Source organism: Halichoerus grypus, chromosome 2, assembly GCF_964656455.1.
Source record: "Halichoerus grypus chromosome 2, mHalGry1.hap1.1, whole genome shotgun sequence".
In the NCBI taxonomy this organism is placed as follows: Eukaryota; Metazoa; Chordata; class Mammalia; order Carnivora; family Phocidae; genus Halichoerus; species Halichoerus grypus.
Window position 1 is genome coordinate 51,304,763 of NC_135713.1, and position 15,787 is coordinate 51,320,549.

A 15,787-nucleotide genomic window follows, 5' to 3' on the forward strand; every position below is an offset into this window, starting at 1 on the left:
AACCACTGTTTTAGAGGTTCCATCTTTCTCTGAATAAGATGGGACTCCACTTGATAGTTTTAAACAGAATAAAATGACTTTACCTTTTATTTTTTGCTGTTGTGTTCTTAACCTTACATTTTAAAAGCATTACTCTTTTTTAAGCATTCGCGTCTTAAGCTAAACACACCTGCCCCCACTTCCTTTCACTGCCCTTGTATAAAGTGCTGTTGCGCTCTCGCACCGTGTCTCCCTCAGCTGTTTTCACTCTTCCACTAAGAGTGCGGTTCCGATTCAAGGTGGCGACGTGAGGACCCTGAACTCGCCTCCTCCCGGGAACAAATGGACGCTACAGACGTGGGGAACAACTTTTAATGAACAAACAAACAAACCAACCCAGCTTAACAACACCTAAGCCTGAGGGAAGGAGAGAAGGCCCACATGAAAGCAGGTAGGAGAGGCTGGGACACAATCCCGCCAGAAATCCCACCCCAGCAGGGCGACCGACAGGCGGGAGGGAGCTCAAAATGGGAGCTTCTTCCTGAGGAGGGAAGGGTTTAAACCTCACATACAGCACCCCGACTTTTAAGACCTGCACCTAAGACACAAGCCCTCAAAACATTTAACTTCGAAAACAGGCTCATGTCCAAGAGACCCACGTGGGTATAGCAATGTGAGAAAGGAGCTCACCTGTTCTGACTCAGCCCCGGCAGAGCCCAACGCAGAAGCGGCTGCTAGAGGGGCTCGCTGACTTTGTTTTGGAGATGCCTAATTGCTCCTCTTGAAGCGTGAGCCTGAAGAACTGGCGACTGGAGTCAGTCGGCTGGGGTGCTGTCTGGGGATGGGCATCTTTGCGCTGCTTGCTCGGCTGCAGGCACCATCTTTTTTTCTTTTTTCTTTTTTTTTTTTTTTTACACATGTAAGCTCAGACCTGAAAACAATTGGTCAAACAAGTTTTAATCCAATATAAAGGTGCACTATCTCCTATCCTATTCTATTAAGCCTAAAATGACGTGTTGGCCACAGGATTTGTTGACTTGTATAGTTCTTATTTTCAAGCACCACTCAGACATATTTATAAATTGTATATATACTTTTGCTAAGTTACATCCATTTCCACCAATTCAGTGGAGTACTTGACTGCAATGAGGAGGTGTGGCGAGGAGGAAAACTGTTATCCCTCTACATAAAAAATTTCTATTCAAAGGAAGGGTTTAATTGAATTTTATATGAATAGTTTCCTAAGAGTAGTGAGTTAAAGTAGTAGCCAGTGGATAATCCGTAATAAATTGATGCTTTTTTAATAGCTTGGCTATATAGCAGCCTGATATATCCATCAATCCAGGCATGAATCACACATCTATAATATACAAGTACTGTGCAAGATGTAATGATCAATAATATTTATTGCTTTGCTCTTAAACATAGAACAGGTTTTCTATTATGTAGAGGTGTTTTCCTTTTTTATTATCAGCAGCATTTCTTTTGTAATTTGAATTAAGAATTCTGCAGAATCTAGGGGCACCTGGGTAACCCAGTGGGTTAAACTTCGGACTCTTGGTTTTACCCAGGTTGTGATCTCAAGGCTTTGAAATGGAGCCCTATGTCCGCCTCCTCACTCAGTCCCTCTCCCTCTGCCCCTGCACCCTCCCATGCTCCTTTCTCTCCCTCTCAAATAAATAAATTAATCTAAAAAAAAAAAAAAGAATTCTGCAGAATCTAGATCACTGCTGTAGTCACCAGCATTCATAATCACTAAAATGTTATTTTCCACAATATATTCACTTATCTAATGAGTGTGTATAAGTGTGGCTGTGTGTGAATGATACTTAATGGAGTTCAAACACAGTCCTGCAAATACAGCTATGTGTTACTGTCATAGAAGACTAATAGCAGTTTTATTCCTGAACTTAAGATACATTTTATCACTTGCTGTGCTGCATTAGGTATTCTGGATTTAACTGTGAAATCTTTAACACAGGAAATTATGTGCAGGTAGGATAAAACATAAATTTAACAAATCTACTTAGGAGGTCAAGCTTTATTTTAAGTGTAGTCATAAACTTTTGCACTGGTAGGAAAACTTCAATGCCATCACCTTCATCTATAAAGGATCTTATTTATTGCTCTCAATGGGATAAGTAGCAGTTGTCCTACTGTTTGACTCTTACTGGGTTGTTTTGTATATAGATTAGGAAAGAAAACATAGTATATCATAAGAATCTTAAGAATTAGGAGCAGGGGTTATCAAGTGCTTAGCACAATTTGGTTTCCCTTCCTTTAAAATATTTAATACAGACTATCAATAAAATACTCAAATATTTATGGAACAATACACACAAATTCTTGTAAATTGCCACATTAATTTCTGTAAGGAGGCTGTAAAGATAAATCCTTTCTGGGTTAATCCATCCTGTTCCATGGACGTCAGATTAAACTTTTAACCTGTGATGGCCATCTATCAATTTTTATTCATGCTTACAAAGAAGAGCTTGGTTGAAAAAAATGTGGATGTCTTAAGGCAAAATTATTCCTAATACTATATAAAAAAACCAATGGCATTTCATGCTCTGAGATCAATATCATTATGCATAACTATTGTACAAATAACATCTTTGTACCAAAAAAACCCAATTTTTTACCTACAAACAAGGGTAGTTCCTTCCTAATTCCTCAAAAATGCATTAACATAAATGGAGTAAGAGAATTTATGATCTTTATTCTGAAAATATAATAGAGGACTACATATATATATATATATATATATATGACTAAAATTTGGTATAATAAGGATTTTCTTCCACCCGATTCAGAGAATCAGGACACCTAATTTTTTGTGTGTGTGTGTGTTTTAATTTTTTTTAGTTATGTTAATCCCCATACATTACATCATTAGTTTTAGATGTAGTGTTCCATGATTCATTGTTTGTGCATAACACCAGTGCTCCATGCAGAACGTGCCCTCCTCAATACCCATCACCAGGCTAACCCATCCTCCCACCCCCCTCCCCTCTAGAACCCTCAGTTTGTTTTTCAGAGTCCATCGTCTCTCATGGTTCGTCTACCCCTCCGATTTCCCCCCCTTCATTCTTCCCCTCCTGCTACATTCTTCTTCTTTTTTTTTTTCTTTCTTAACATATATTGCATTATTTGTTTCAGAGGTACAGATCTGTGATTCAACAGTCTTGCACAATTCACAGCGCTTACCAGAGCACATACCCTCCCCAGTGTCCATCACCCAGTCACCCCATCCCTCCCACCCCACCCCCCACTCCAGCACCCTCAGTTTGTTTCCTGAGATTAAGAATTCCTCATATCAGTGAGGTCATATGATACATGTCTTTCTCTGTTTGACTTATTTCGCTCAGCATAATACCCTCCAATTCCATCCACGTCGTTGCAAATGGCAAGATCTCATTCCTTTTGATGGCTGCATAATATTCCATTGTATATATATATACCACTTCTTCTTTATCCATTCATCTGTTGATGGACATCTTGGCTCTTTCCACCGTTTGGCTATTGTGGACATTGCTGCTATAAACATCGGGGTGCACATACCCTTTCGGATCCCTACTTTTGTATCTTTGGGGTAAATACCCAGTAGTGCAATTGCTGGATCATATGGTAGCTCTATTTTCAACTTTTTGAGGAACCTCCATACTGTTTTCCAGAGTGGCTGCACCAGCTTGCATTCCCACCAACAGTGTAGGAGGGTTCCCCTTTCTCCGCATCCCCGCCAACATCTGTCATTTCCTGACTTGTTAATTTGAGCCACGCTGACTGGTGTGAGGTGGTATCTCATGGAGGTTTTGATTTGGATTTCCCTGATGCCGAGCGATATTGAGCACTTTTTCATGTGTCTGTTGGCCATTTGGATGTCTTCTTTGGAAAAATATCTGTTCATGTCTTCTGCCCATTTCTTGATTGGATTCTTTGTTCTTTGGGTGTTGAGTTTGATGAGTTCTTTATAGATTTTGGATACTAGCCCTTTATCTGATATGTCATTTGCAAATATCTCCTCCCATTCTGTCAGTTGTCTTTTGGTTTTGTTGACTGTTTCTTTTGCTGTGCAAAAGCTTTTTATCTTGGTGAAGTCCCAATAGTTCATTTTTGCCCTTGCTTCCCTTGCCTTTGGCAATGTTTCTAGGAAGAAGTTGCTGCAGCTGAGGTCAAAGAGGTTGCTGCCTGTGTTCTCCTTTAGGATTTTGATGGACTCCTGTCTCACACTGAGGTCTTTCAACCATTTGGAGTCTATTTTTGTGTGTGGTGTAAGGAAATGGTCCAGTTTCATTCTGCATGTGGCTATCCAATTTTCCCAACACCATTTGTTGAAGAGACTGTCTTTTTTCCATTGGACATTCTTTCCTGCTTTGTCGAAGATTAGTTGACCATAGAGTTGAGGGTCCATTTCTGGGCTCTCTATTCTGTTCCATTGATTTATGTGCCTGTTTTTGTGCCAGTACCATACTGTCTTGATGATGACAGCTTTGTAATAGAGCTGGAAGTCCGGAATTGTGATGCCGCCAGCTTTGCTTTTCTTTTTCAACATTCCTCTGGCTATGCGGGGTCTTTTCTGGTTCCATACAAATTTTAGGATTATTTGTTCCATTTCTTTGAAAAAAGTGGATGGTATTTTGATGGGGATTGCATTGAATGTGTAGATTGCTCTAGGTAGCATTGACATCTTCACAATATTTGTTCTTCCAATCCATGAGCATGGAACGTTTTTCCATTTCTTTGTGTCTTCCTCAATTTCTTTCATGAGTATTTTATAGTTTTCTGAGTACAGATTCTTTGCCTCTTTGGTTAGATTTATTCCTAGGTATCTTATGGTTTTGGGTGCAATTGTAAATGGGATCGACTCCTTAATTTCTCTTTCTTCTGTCTTGTTGTTTGAGGACACCTAATTTTTAAGGATCCCATTTTAATATATTTAAGATCTCTATGTCATGAATCTTTAAGAAACAAAGAATTATAGAAACAAAAGTCAGGGTATAAAATCAATAGGAAAAGCAAAGAAACATTTATAGAAATGAAATAATAGTGTGACTAACATTTTTCAGTCCGTTATATTTCAAATTGACACAAAAATAAGTAAGAAAAAATAAATAATAAGCTAATTAAGGTTTCTTTTACATATATATGTGTATATATATAAAATCATATATATATGTATACATATACATATATATATATATATATATAATCAACATCACCACTATCAAAACACCAGGGGCAATCTATTAAAGACACAAAGAAAATAAGGACCCACTGTCAATGTTATTGCACAATATTGTCTTGGAAGCATCAGCCAGTGTAATCAAGAGAAGATATTAGGTATACAGTACAAAAATACATAATATGATTGTGTGGATATAAAACTACCCTCCCCAAATATCTTAGAAGCTATTAGAACTATACAACTACTAGAAGTGAACAAAGAAGAAAATCTAGATGATGTAGTGTTTGGTCATGATTCTTAAGATACAATATCGAAGACCCAATCATGAAAGAAAGAATTGATAAGCTGTACATTAAAATTGAAATTTTTTGCTCTGTGAATACACTAGCAAGGGACTAAAAAGACAAGCCACAGGCTGGAGAAAATATTGACAAAGGACATACCTGATAAAGGATTGTTATCTAAAATATACAAAGACCTCTTAAAACTCAAAAATCAGGAAATAACCTGATTAAAAAAATTTTTTTAACAGACACCTCACCAAAGAAGTTATGCAGATGGAAAATAAGCATAAGCATATGAAACGATGTTCCTCATCATATGTCATCAGGGAAAGGCAAATTAAAAAAAAAAGTGACGTGCCACTGTATACCTATTACAATGACCAAAATCCAGAACACTGACAGACAACACCAAATGCTGGCAAGGATGTGAGGCAGTAGAAACCCTCATTCATTCCTAGTGTGAATGCAAAATGGTAGAGCCACTTTAGAAGACAGTTTGGTGTTTTATTACAAAACTAAGCATACTCTTGCCATATGATCCAGCAATCGTGCTTCTTGGTATTTACCCAAAGTAGTGGAAAACTTATATTCACACAAAAATCCACGCACAGATGTTTATAGCAGATTTATTCATAATTGTCAAAACTTTGAAGCAATCAAGATGTCCTCCATAGTGAATGGATAATGTGGTACATCCAGACAATGAAATATTATTCAGTGCTGGAAGGAAATGAGCTATCAAGCTGTAAAAAGGCATGGAGGAAGCTTAAATATGACTAAGTGAAAGAAGCCAACCTGAAAAGCCTATGTACTGTATGATTCTAACTATGTGACATTGAATCACCTTGAAAAGGTCAGTGGTTGCCAAGGTGGAAGGTGGAGGGAGAGATGATGAATAGGTGAAGTACAGAGGATTTTTAGGGCAGACTGCTGAATTCTTGTATCCTTACTTGGTGGAAAGAAAGCTAGGTAGCTATCTCTCTGGCCTCTTTTAATGGCACTGATCTCATTCGTGAAGGTCCTACCCTCAAGATCTAATTACTTCCTAAAGGCCACATTTCCAAATATCATCACATTGGCATTAGGAGTTCAACATACAGTTTTGTGGGGATACAAGCATGCAGTCCATTGCAAACTCATCTGAATAAATACCAAGGAGTGTAACTGCTAGATTTTATGGTAAAATTATGTTCAACAGTTTTGTTAAGAAACCACCAAAATGTCTTCCAAAGTGGCTTCACCATTTTGCATTCCCACCAGTAATGAATAAGAGAGTTCTTGTTGCTCCACATTCTCACAAATACTGTGTTGTCAATATTCTAGATTTTGGCCATTCTAATAGGTATTAATAATGGTATTTTATTTTTATTTTTATTTTTATTACACTTCCCAAGTGACATATGATATGGAGCATCTTTTTATATGCTTAAATTAAGCATTTATATATCTTCTTTGGTGAAGTGTCTGTTCAGATCTTTTGCCTGTTTTTTTTTTTTTTTATTGAGTAGCGTGTTTTCTTAATGAGTTTAATGATTTTTTTAAAAAATGAGAATAATAATATCTTTTTATATGCTCATGGAGATGATCCACTAGAGGGTGAAAAATAATGTAGGTGAGAGGAGAATTGCTGGAGCATACCTTTAGGATGAGAAAGACTGAATATAGTGCTCCAATTTCTTAATTATATAATTAATTATATTGCATTTTCAATATATGAAAACTAAATGGTGTCTTTTAAGTATATGTGTATATTTACAGTATAAAGTATATATATAAAATGCATAAATATATATATTAAGTATAATTTTATTTGTATTTTATATAAATATATAAAAATAAATATATTGAAGTATGTGTTATATATATTAAGTATATACATTGAGTATGACTTATATATACTTTATACACTGTATAATAAAGTATGTATATTATATGTAGTATATATACTTAAGGTGTATATATATACTGAAATATGAGAAACCTAGAAATTTAGCTGCAGGTAAATAACAAGGTTGCTAGAGAAACATTATAATAGAATACTTTATTTCCCTGAAATTTGCACATTATAAAGTTGTATTATGTGTTAAAAACTATAAGAGCCACTAGTGTCTTTATTTCTTAAACATACTGTTAGTAAAAGGTTATCTTTCCTCTATATTCCCTTTCACTACATTCCTATTCCTTACAAGTTTTAGACAGATTACCCTTCTGCTATAAAGAGAATAAAGAAGAGGAGCCATTTGGCCTCTAGTTATAAAGATGTTAATTGGTCACATGAGAATTTGCTTTCCTAGGGAAAAGATGAGAATTGGTCAGTAAAAATGAGATCTCACATTTAAAAAAAAAATCCTCAAAATGCCTTGAAAATGATCATGTTAATCCATAGGTGTTCAAAATAAACCTTGTTCATCTGGGGGCCAAACATTTTGAGAGTAAAAAATAGTTCCAACTAAAGCATTCTTAAGAAAATTTAGCACTATGTATAGTGCTAAAAAATAAAAATTCTCAAGATATTAATAAGAGCTATTTCTAGGTACAGGATTAAGAGTGATTATTCTTTTATTCTCCTTTTATTATTTTGCTTACCTGAGTTTGTTTTTTTAATGTGCATCTATTCTTTGCATAAAAGTAACATTGAGAACTAAAACCAGTACAACCCTCCATAGGGTGCCTGGGTGACTCAGTTGGTTAAACATCCAACTCTTGGTTTTGGCTCAAGTCGTGATCTAAGGGTCGTAACCTCAGGGTTGTGAGATGAGGCCACACTCAGCGGGGAGTCTGCTTGAGATTCTCTCTCCCTCTGCCCCTCCCACCTGTGCTCATGCACGTGCTCTCTCTCTCTCTCAAAATAAATAAATCTTTTAAAATAGAAAATAAAATAAAGCTAGTACAACACTCCATAGAATTATCCTATTTGAGGACTGTTAGTGGCATAAGAGGCCAAAGAGATCTGGCCAAAACATGGTAAATATATTTTATTTTCTCTTCTAGCTCTAATTTACAGTTGCCTAGGGCATTGTGCTAAGAATGATTCTGAAGCCACACTTGGCTTCAGTAGGGAGGAGTGCTGTGGTTGAGTAATGGTGCCTACCATGGGTGTAGAATGTGGAAATTGCAGTGTTTCTCAGGTGTTTGCCCTTTGTTATCTAAATCAGCTCCCTCATTTTATAGATGACAAAACAGAAGCCCTTTGAAAGGAAGGAATTTACTGCCCAAGATCCTACAAAACTCTAATTACAGATCAATTATATGCACTTCTAATTCAGTGTAGAAATAGACGTGTATTATGAAAAGTCTCATATACTAAACACTTCTTGTGAATTTGCAAATAATATGAGGATCCTTTAAAAATGCAAAATTAAAGAATGAATAAAAATAGTCCCCTAAATTGTCCTAATCACTGAATCATTTTCCCTGTTCAGAATTCCACACAGCCTGAGCTAAGTCCACCTGACTCTGAGATCTCACATTTATTTTTAAATCCACAAACTAGCATGCCCAGACACGAGGTATCATTTTCTCTAAATTAAATAACAATCAAGATTCTGTCACTTTCCTAATGAAGACTCGTGCATAGCACCAAACCTTCTGAAGTATATTCAGGTGAGGTGTGATTTTAGCATCTAGACTTGTTAAGGGACTCATTTAAAGAAAAAATGTCCTAAAAGGAGCTCTTGAGATTTAACACATGATTAAACAGGGAAAAGCTGGCAGAACTCTGCATTTTTCTCAAAGGAGAGCAAAAGTACAAGGTTATCCCTTTACGGTGAGACCTGCTACTGACTCATTTAACAATGAATACAGCAATTTCCAAAAGGTGGAAAGGAGTGATGTTTGTTTAGGAACAATTATTACTGTTTTGGTACTTTGTGGACCACATGGTCTGAACTGCTTTACTTTCCAGGATTCAGACCTGATCTTATACATAGGTGTCTTGCATCACTTAGGCAGGGAGCTTCCTCCCCTGTTACTTAGCTCTCAGTTGAGTTGTCACCCTGGTCAGGAAGTTTTTCCTATTCCCCAAACTGGATTTCCTGTCCTTCTTATACATTCACCGAATGTTCTTTATTTCTTGGGTCATAGCACATACTGGTGTCTTACTTAGCCTATTTATGTACATTTGTCCCATACCACATTATAAGCTCCATGAAGGCAGAGAGCATGCCTTTCTATTGAGAATCCTTCTATGCCTATAATGGTGTCTACCATATAATAAATGATTACTAAATACATATCAATGAAAGAACAAATGAATGAATTAAAGACTTACCTGTTACCAGGAATGTAAATATCCTGGGTTATTCTCACCATTGGTTGTAAGTCTGCTATTACATTTACCTGCTGATGGGGAAGTGGAAATAGGGAGGGCATTGCTCCTGAGCAATCATAAAAGACACTCTGGGGAATAAAACCCTTCCATCTTGACTTGTCCTCATGATCTAGAGTATCACCTATATGAAAAAACAAAAGAGAATAAAACCTAACCTATTCCTCTGATGACTGTCAGTTCAAAGGGATCATATATTGATTTGAGATGCTAATGTTCACAACAGAGCAAGTAAAACAATAAAAATTGCCAGTGTGTAAATCTCATTAACTTGCACATTTTGGAGTTGATAAAAACAAGTAAAATTGGCTTTGCTTCATTTCAGGGTAATTACTGTACTCAAAATTTAGAAAGTCAATAAATGCATTTCAATGTATATGATACAATAATCATGCATTATGGTCCATTTTCAAACAAATCATAATTACTGTCTGAATATGACTCAAATCACCAAGGAACTTTCGGAAATGCTAAATTACTTGCAATTTGAACATGCTAAAAATGCCATGCCTTTTACCACACAGAACAGATGAGTGATGGGCCAAACTTAGAAAATGCAATTCACTCTCAGTAATGTTACTAAAATCTTAACAGATGGTGTGGTCACTGAGGTTATGCAAGTCTTGTTTATTAAAAAAAAAAAAAAAAAAAAATTTAGATATTTTCAGGAACTTTTAATTAAGATGATTTTAAATAGTCTAAATATTTTCTGTTCTGGGACTATTAACTCAATCCAAAATCCAGGGTTTTTTTGGCACAAAATGCAGAAATCAGTCCATTTAAGCAATTTAGCTTTTTTTTTTTTTTTTTTTTAAGATTTACTTATTTATTTTAGAGAGAGAGAGCATGAGCGGGAGGGGTAGAGGAAGAGGGAGAGAGATTCTTAAGCAGACTCTTTGCTAAGTGCAGAGCCTGATGCGAGGCTCCATCTCATGACCCTGAGATCACGATCTTGAGTCGAAACCAAGAATTGGATGCTTAACTGACTGGGCCACCCAGGCGCCCCAGCAATTAGAGTTTTTTAAACCTCACCTTTGGGTACCAGTGTTCCCCACGCCCCATTTAGTTAACATATTCTAATTGAGAATCCACTGAACACCAGGACATGTGCTACTAACTAATTAAAAAGAGTTCAGACCCTATCCCTGGTCTCCAGGATTCATGATTTATCACAAGATGACCATTGGTGACTGAAGGGTAAAACATCAGTTCTTTATCTCAATGATTGTAGGCGAAGCTTCCTCAGCTAAGACTTAAAGAGTGAGTAGGGTTCAATAAGGATGGTTGTGGGTGAGAAAACACAGAATGTCTAGTATATCTCTGGATGACTGGCAATAGACAACTCAATAAAAATAGATAGAAAGATGCTTGATCATAGTGGACCTTGAGTGTTATGCTAGTGTGGATTTTATCCAAATGGTAGAATCTATTGAAGGGTTTAAACCAGGGCAGTGAGCCTTTGGATTTATGCACTGGAAGGATTCCTTAGGCAGCATTGTTGAAGACTGATTGAAAGAGGGGCAAGGCCAAGCAAGTTCCAGAGTGTAGGCTAATGTAATAATCCAGATGACAAATGAAGATCTTTAGGAATATAGGAAGGGGTTCCCTCCTTATGAGAATACCCTTGTCTGAATGACTAGTGATATGGTATTTCCTTAACTTGTGGGCTAGGTGGAGTAAAGTAAATCTATCCTATAGCTAAATTTAAACTGGTCCAATATAAGTATTTTATAAACCCTGCCAACAAGGATACATCATAACATTTTAAAATACATTTTATAAATAATAGTTTTATGTATCTAATATTATTATTTATTTAGCTATGCAAACATTCGTTGAGCATTCACTGTGTGTTTTGTTACATTCACTGTGTGTGTGTGGCACAATGGGAGGCATATAGGGAATTATACATACAGGCACACAGTGAATGCTCAGCAAATGTTTGAGTCCTGAAATACCTAGAATTTTTGTTGGCAAGATACAAATTTTAAAAAAGATATTTATTTAAAAATAGTTGAAGGCAAAATTTAATAAAATACCAAGATATTTAAGAAAACATGTTTTGAAGGGCACCTGGGTGGCTCAGTCGTTAAGCATCTGCCTTCGGCTCAGGTCGTGATCCCAGGGTCCTGGGATTGAGCCCCACATCGGGCTCCCTGCTAGGCGGGAAGCCTGCTTCTCCCTTTCCCTTTCCCCCTGCTTGTGTTCCCTCTCTCACTGTGTCTCTCTCTGTCAAATAAATAAATAAAATCTTAAAAAAAAAAAAAAAAGAAACCATGTTTTGAGAATAAGGAAACCAGAGTAATTTATCGAGACTAAGAGAGCATGGGTAGATTTTCTGTATATAGATGAGGCACAAATTGGGCTTTAAAGAAATGGATAGAAAGGGACTGGAGGCCAAACCACTCTACATTATATAAAACAAATAAATGTAGAGCAAAGAGAATTCTGGCGCATATGGGGTGGGGAAGCAATATGATATAATGGATATCAGATTGTGCTTGGAAGATTGACAATTCTGCCCTTCCCCCCACTTATCTGCATTTATAAGGAAAGATAAGCTCATGGGCCTGAGAACCCGAAAGGATTAGTTAGAAAAGAATAAAGCAGAAATGCGGAGATTGCTTGTGGAGTCCTATCAGCTCTTCCATATCATATTCTAGGTTCTTCTTGGGGCTGTTAAAATCTTGCCTTTCGCTTCTCTGATACACCCGTTTAGTGTATGATTAATTCCTGTTTTCTAAGTGAGTAGCTTGAATTTGGTTGTATTATTATAATTTAAAAACATGTCAAATGGGTGATCCACATTACTAAGGACAAAAATTTTAAAATCTTAATGTGGACTTCAGGGCACCTGGGTGGCTCAGTCGGTTAAGCATCTGCCTTTGGCTCAGGTCATAATGTCAGGGTCCTGGGATCAAGTCCCACATCAGGCTCCCTGCTCAGTGGGGAGTTTGTTTCTCTCTTTTCCCTCTGCCAACTTGTGCTCTCTTTCTCTCTCTCCCTCAAATAAATAAAATCTTTTAAAAAAATCTTAATGTGGGCTTCAGGATTAGCTTCTGGCAACCTTTCCAACTTTTTTTTGCCAACTTCTCTACTGTCCACAATTCCTTTTTCAGTTCGCTGGCACGTGAAGTTTGTTCCCTTTCGAGGATTTTTCTAAGATGCCTGTTGCTATTCCTTGAATTGTACTTCATCTCCCTCTTCTTGTGACTATCTCACCGCTTCCAGAGCTTCAATGCCACCTTCTTAGAAAGGACTTTTGTGGCAGTCTTCCAATCTGTTTGTTTCCCCTGTTACATTTATCAACATGTATGATTTTTTATTTGTGTGATATTTTAGTTCATTTCCAAATACATAGTGCCCATAAATTTCTGGAAATACTTTTTTTAATGAAGGGATGAATAGATAGACAGATGGATAAATGTATGAAGAGAATTAAGACCTATTTTGTTAGATTTTTGCCTAAGTATTGCTTGTTTGGTGCTGTTGCAAATGTATTTTTTATTCATTCCAATAATATGTCATGGGTATATAGAAAAGCAATTGATCTGTGTATTGACCTTTTAATTCTAAAACCCTATTATACTTGCATATTATTTCTAGGAGTTTTAGAGTCCTAGGGGGTGGCTTGGGTTTTTCTACATAGACGATACTGTCAATTGAGAATAACAACATTATTATTTATTTTCATCTTGTGTATCTTTAATTTCTTTTTCTTCTTTTATTGTACTAAAATCTCTACAATATAGACTAGGATTTGTGAGAGAGGACATTTTTGCCTAGCTCTGCTTAGGGAAAAAGCATCTACTCTGTCATTATTAAGTGTGATGTTAATTGTACATTTTTTTAAATAGATGTTCTTCATCAAGATAAAGAAGCTAACTTGTAAGTTACTTGAAAGTTAACAAGTTAGGAAGGCAGGCATCTCTCTGTTTCTACTTTCTGAAACAGATTGGGAAGAATTAGTATTATTTCTCCTTTAAATGTGAGATGTGCACAACTAATGAATCATTGAACACTGCATCAAAAACTAATGATGTACCTACCGCATGCTGGCTAATTGAACATAATAACAAAAAAATGTTTGCTAGAGGGGGGTGGAGCAAGATTTCGAAGGAGTAGGACACCTGGATTTCGTCTGGTCCCAGGAATTCAGCTGGATAGGGATCAAACCATTCTGAACACCTATGAACTCAACAGGACATCAAAGGAAAGAATAACAACAACTCTCTGAACAGAAAAGTGACCACTTTCTGGAAGGTAGGACATGCGGAGAAGTGAATCCGAGGCGATATTCGGGAGGATAGACGGCGGGGGAGGGGGCCTCCATCAGCCGCTTCTGGCAAGTGATAGAGCCACAGAGCACAAAATCGGAACTTTTAGAAGTCGGCTCCGCTGAGGGACGTCATTCCAGTGGCTAAGCGGGGGGTGGAACCCTCGTGGGACAGTGTGGTCTCAGGACCCTCGGGGTCACAGAAAGACCAGGGCAACCTGAGTGCAGCAGAGCTCCCTGGTATCAGAGCGGGGAAGCCAGCTGCAGAGACGGAGCCGAGGCTCGGGCTCTCAGCTCGGGTTGCCATAAACCGTGATCTGCAGCACAGTCGGGCCACTGCTCTTCCAGCAGGGACCCCAAAAAGCGGCAGATCCGGGGAGACTCCCCTTCCTCCCCCGGAAGGAGCAGCACAGGAGCGCACCGCAGGGATCTCCTGGGTTTGGAGACTCCACATGGGGTCCGGTGCCAGAGATAGAAACACTTGGTCGCAGGCCGGGTGAGCACGGAGTGCGGCCGGAGACCAGGGAGACGGGAGTGATTGACTGCTTTTCTCTGGGGGCTCACTGAGGAGCGGGGCCCGAGTTCTTGGCTCCTCCAGGGCGGAGATTGGGAGGCCGCCATTTCACTCTCATCCTCCAAAGCTGTACAAAAAGCTTGCAGGGAACAAAAGCTCCCGAGAGCAAACCAGAGCAGATTACTTAGCCTGGACAGGCAAGGGTGGGGCAATTCCGCCTCCGGCAAAGACATTTGGGAACCATGGCAACAGGCCCCTCCCCCAGAAGATCAGCAAGAACAGCCAGCCAAGACCAAGTTTACCGATCAATGAGAACGGCAGAACTCCAGCGCTAGGGGAATACTGCACATAGAATCCATGGCTTTTTTACCATGATTCTTTAGTCTTTCAAAGTTAATTTTTTTTTAACTGTTTTTTTTTTTTTTTTGAATTTTTCTTTTTCCCTTTTTCAACCAACATCTTATCAATCCCTTTTTTAAAAAACGTTTTTATTTTTCATTTTTAGAGTCATATTCTATCCCTTCATAGTAGTTACCCTTATTTTTGGCATATATATATAAGTTGTTCTCTCTTTAAAATTTTGAGATACAGTTTCTTCTAACACATCAAGATATACCCCAAATCTTTAGAGTATGGCTTTGTTCTAGTCTCCTGCCTGATCACATTCTCTCCTTTTTTTTTCTTTTTTCTTTTTTAAATCTCTTCTTTCTTTTTTCAAACAACTTCTTATCAATTCCTTTTATAAAATCTTTTATAATTTTCATCTTTACAGTCATATTCCATCCCTTCATCATATTAACCCTTATTTTTGTACACATATAAGTTTTTCTTTCTTTAAAATTTTGGGAGGCACTTTCTTCGAACAGACCAAAATACACCCAAAATTTAGTGTGTGGCACTGATCTATGCACCAGCCTGATCATATTTGATCATATTCTGTTTTTTTTGTCTTGTTCTGTTTTTGTTTGTTTTTATCTTTATCATTTTCTTTTTTTTTTTCTTTTTCTTCTTTCTTTCTTTCCCTTTCTTTTCCCCTGGTTTCAGGTCTTTTCTGATTTGTTTAGAGTATATTTTCTGGGGACATTGTTACCCTGTTAGCATTTTGTTCTCTCATTAATCTATTCTCCTCTGGACAAAATGACAAGATGGAAAAAATCACCTCAACAAAAAGAACAAGAGGCAGTACTGACTGCCAGGGACCTACTCAATACGGACATTAGTA

The 15,787-nt window shown here is 37.5% G+C and overlaps 1 long non-coding RNA gene across 1 annotated transcript in view; it reads right to left on the minus strand.

Annotated features, from left to right (window-relative positions):
* Positions 1-201: 201 nt before the first annotated feature.
* Positions 202-15,787, minus strand: part of LOC144380957 (uncharacterized) — an 87,414-nt gene continuing 71,828 nt past the window's right edge. Inside the window, exons 2-3 of the long non-coding RNA XR_013445316.1 lie at positions 670-910; positions 202-328 (exon numbers count right to left, since the gene is read on the minus strand). This is a non-coding gene — a long non-coding RNA (uncharacterized LOC144380957). The remainder of the gene's footprint in view (positions 329-669; positions 911-15,787) is intronic.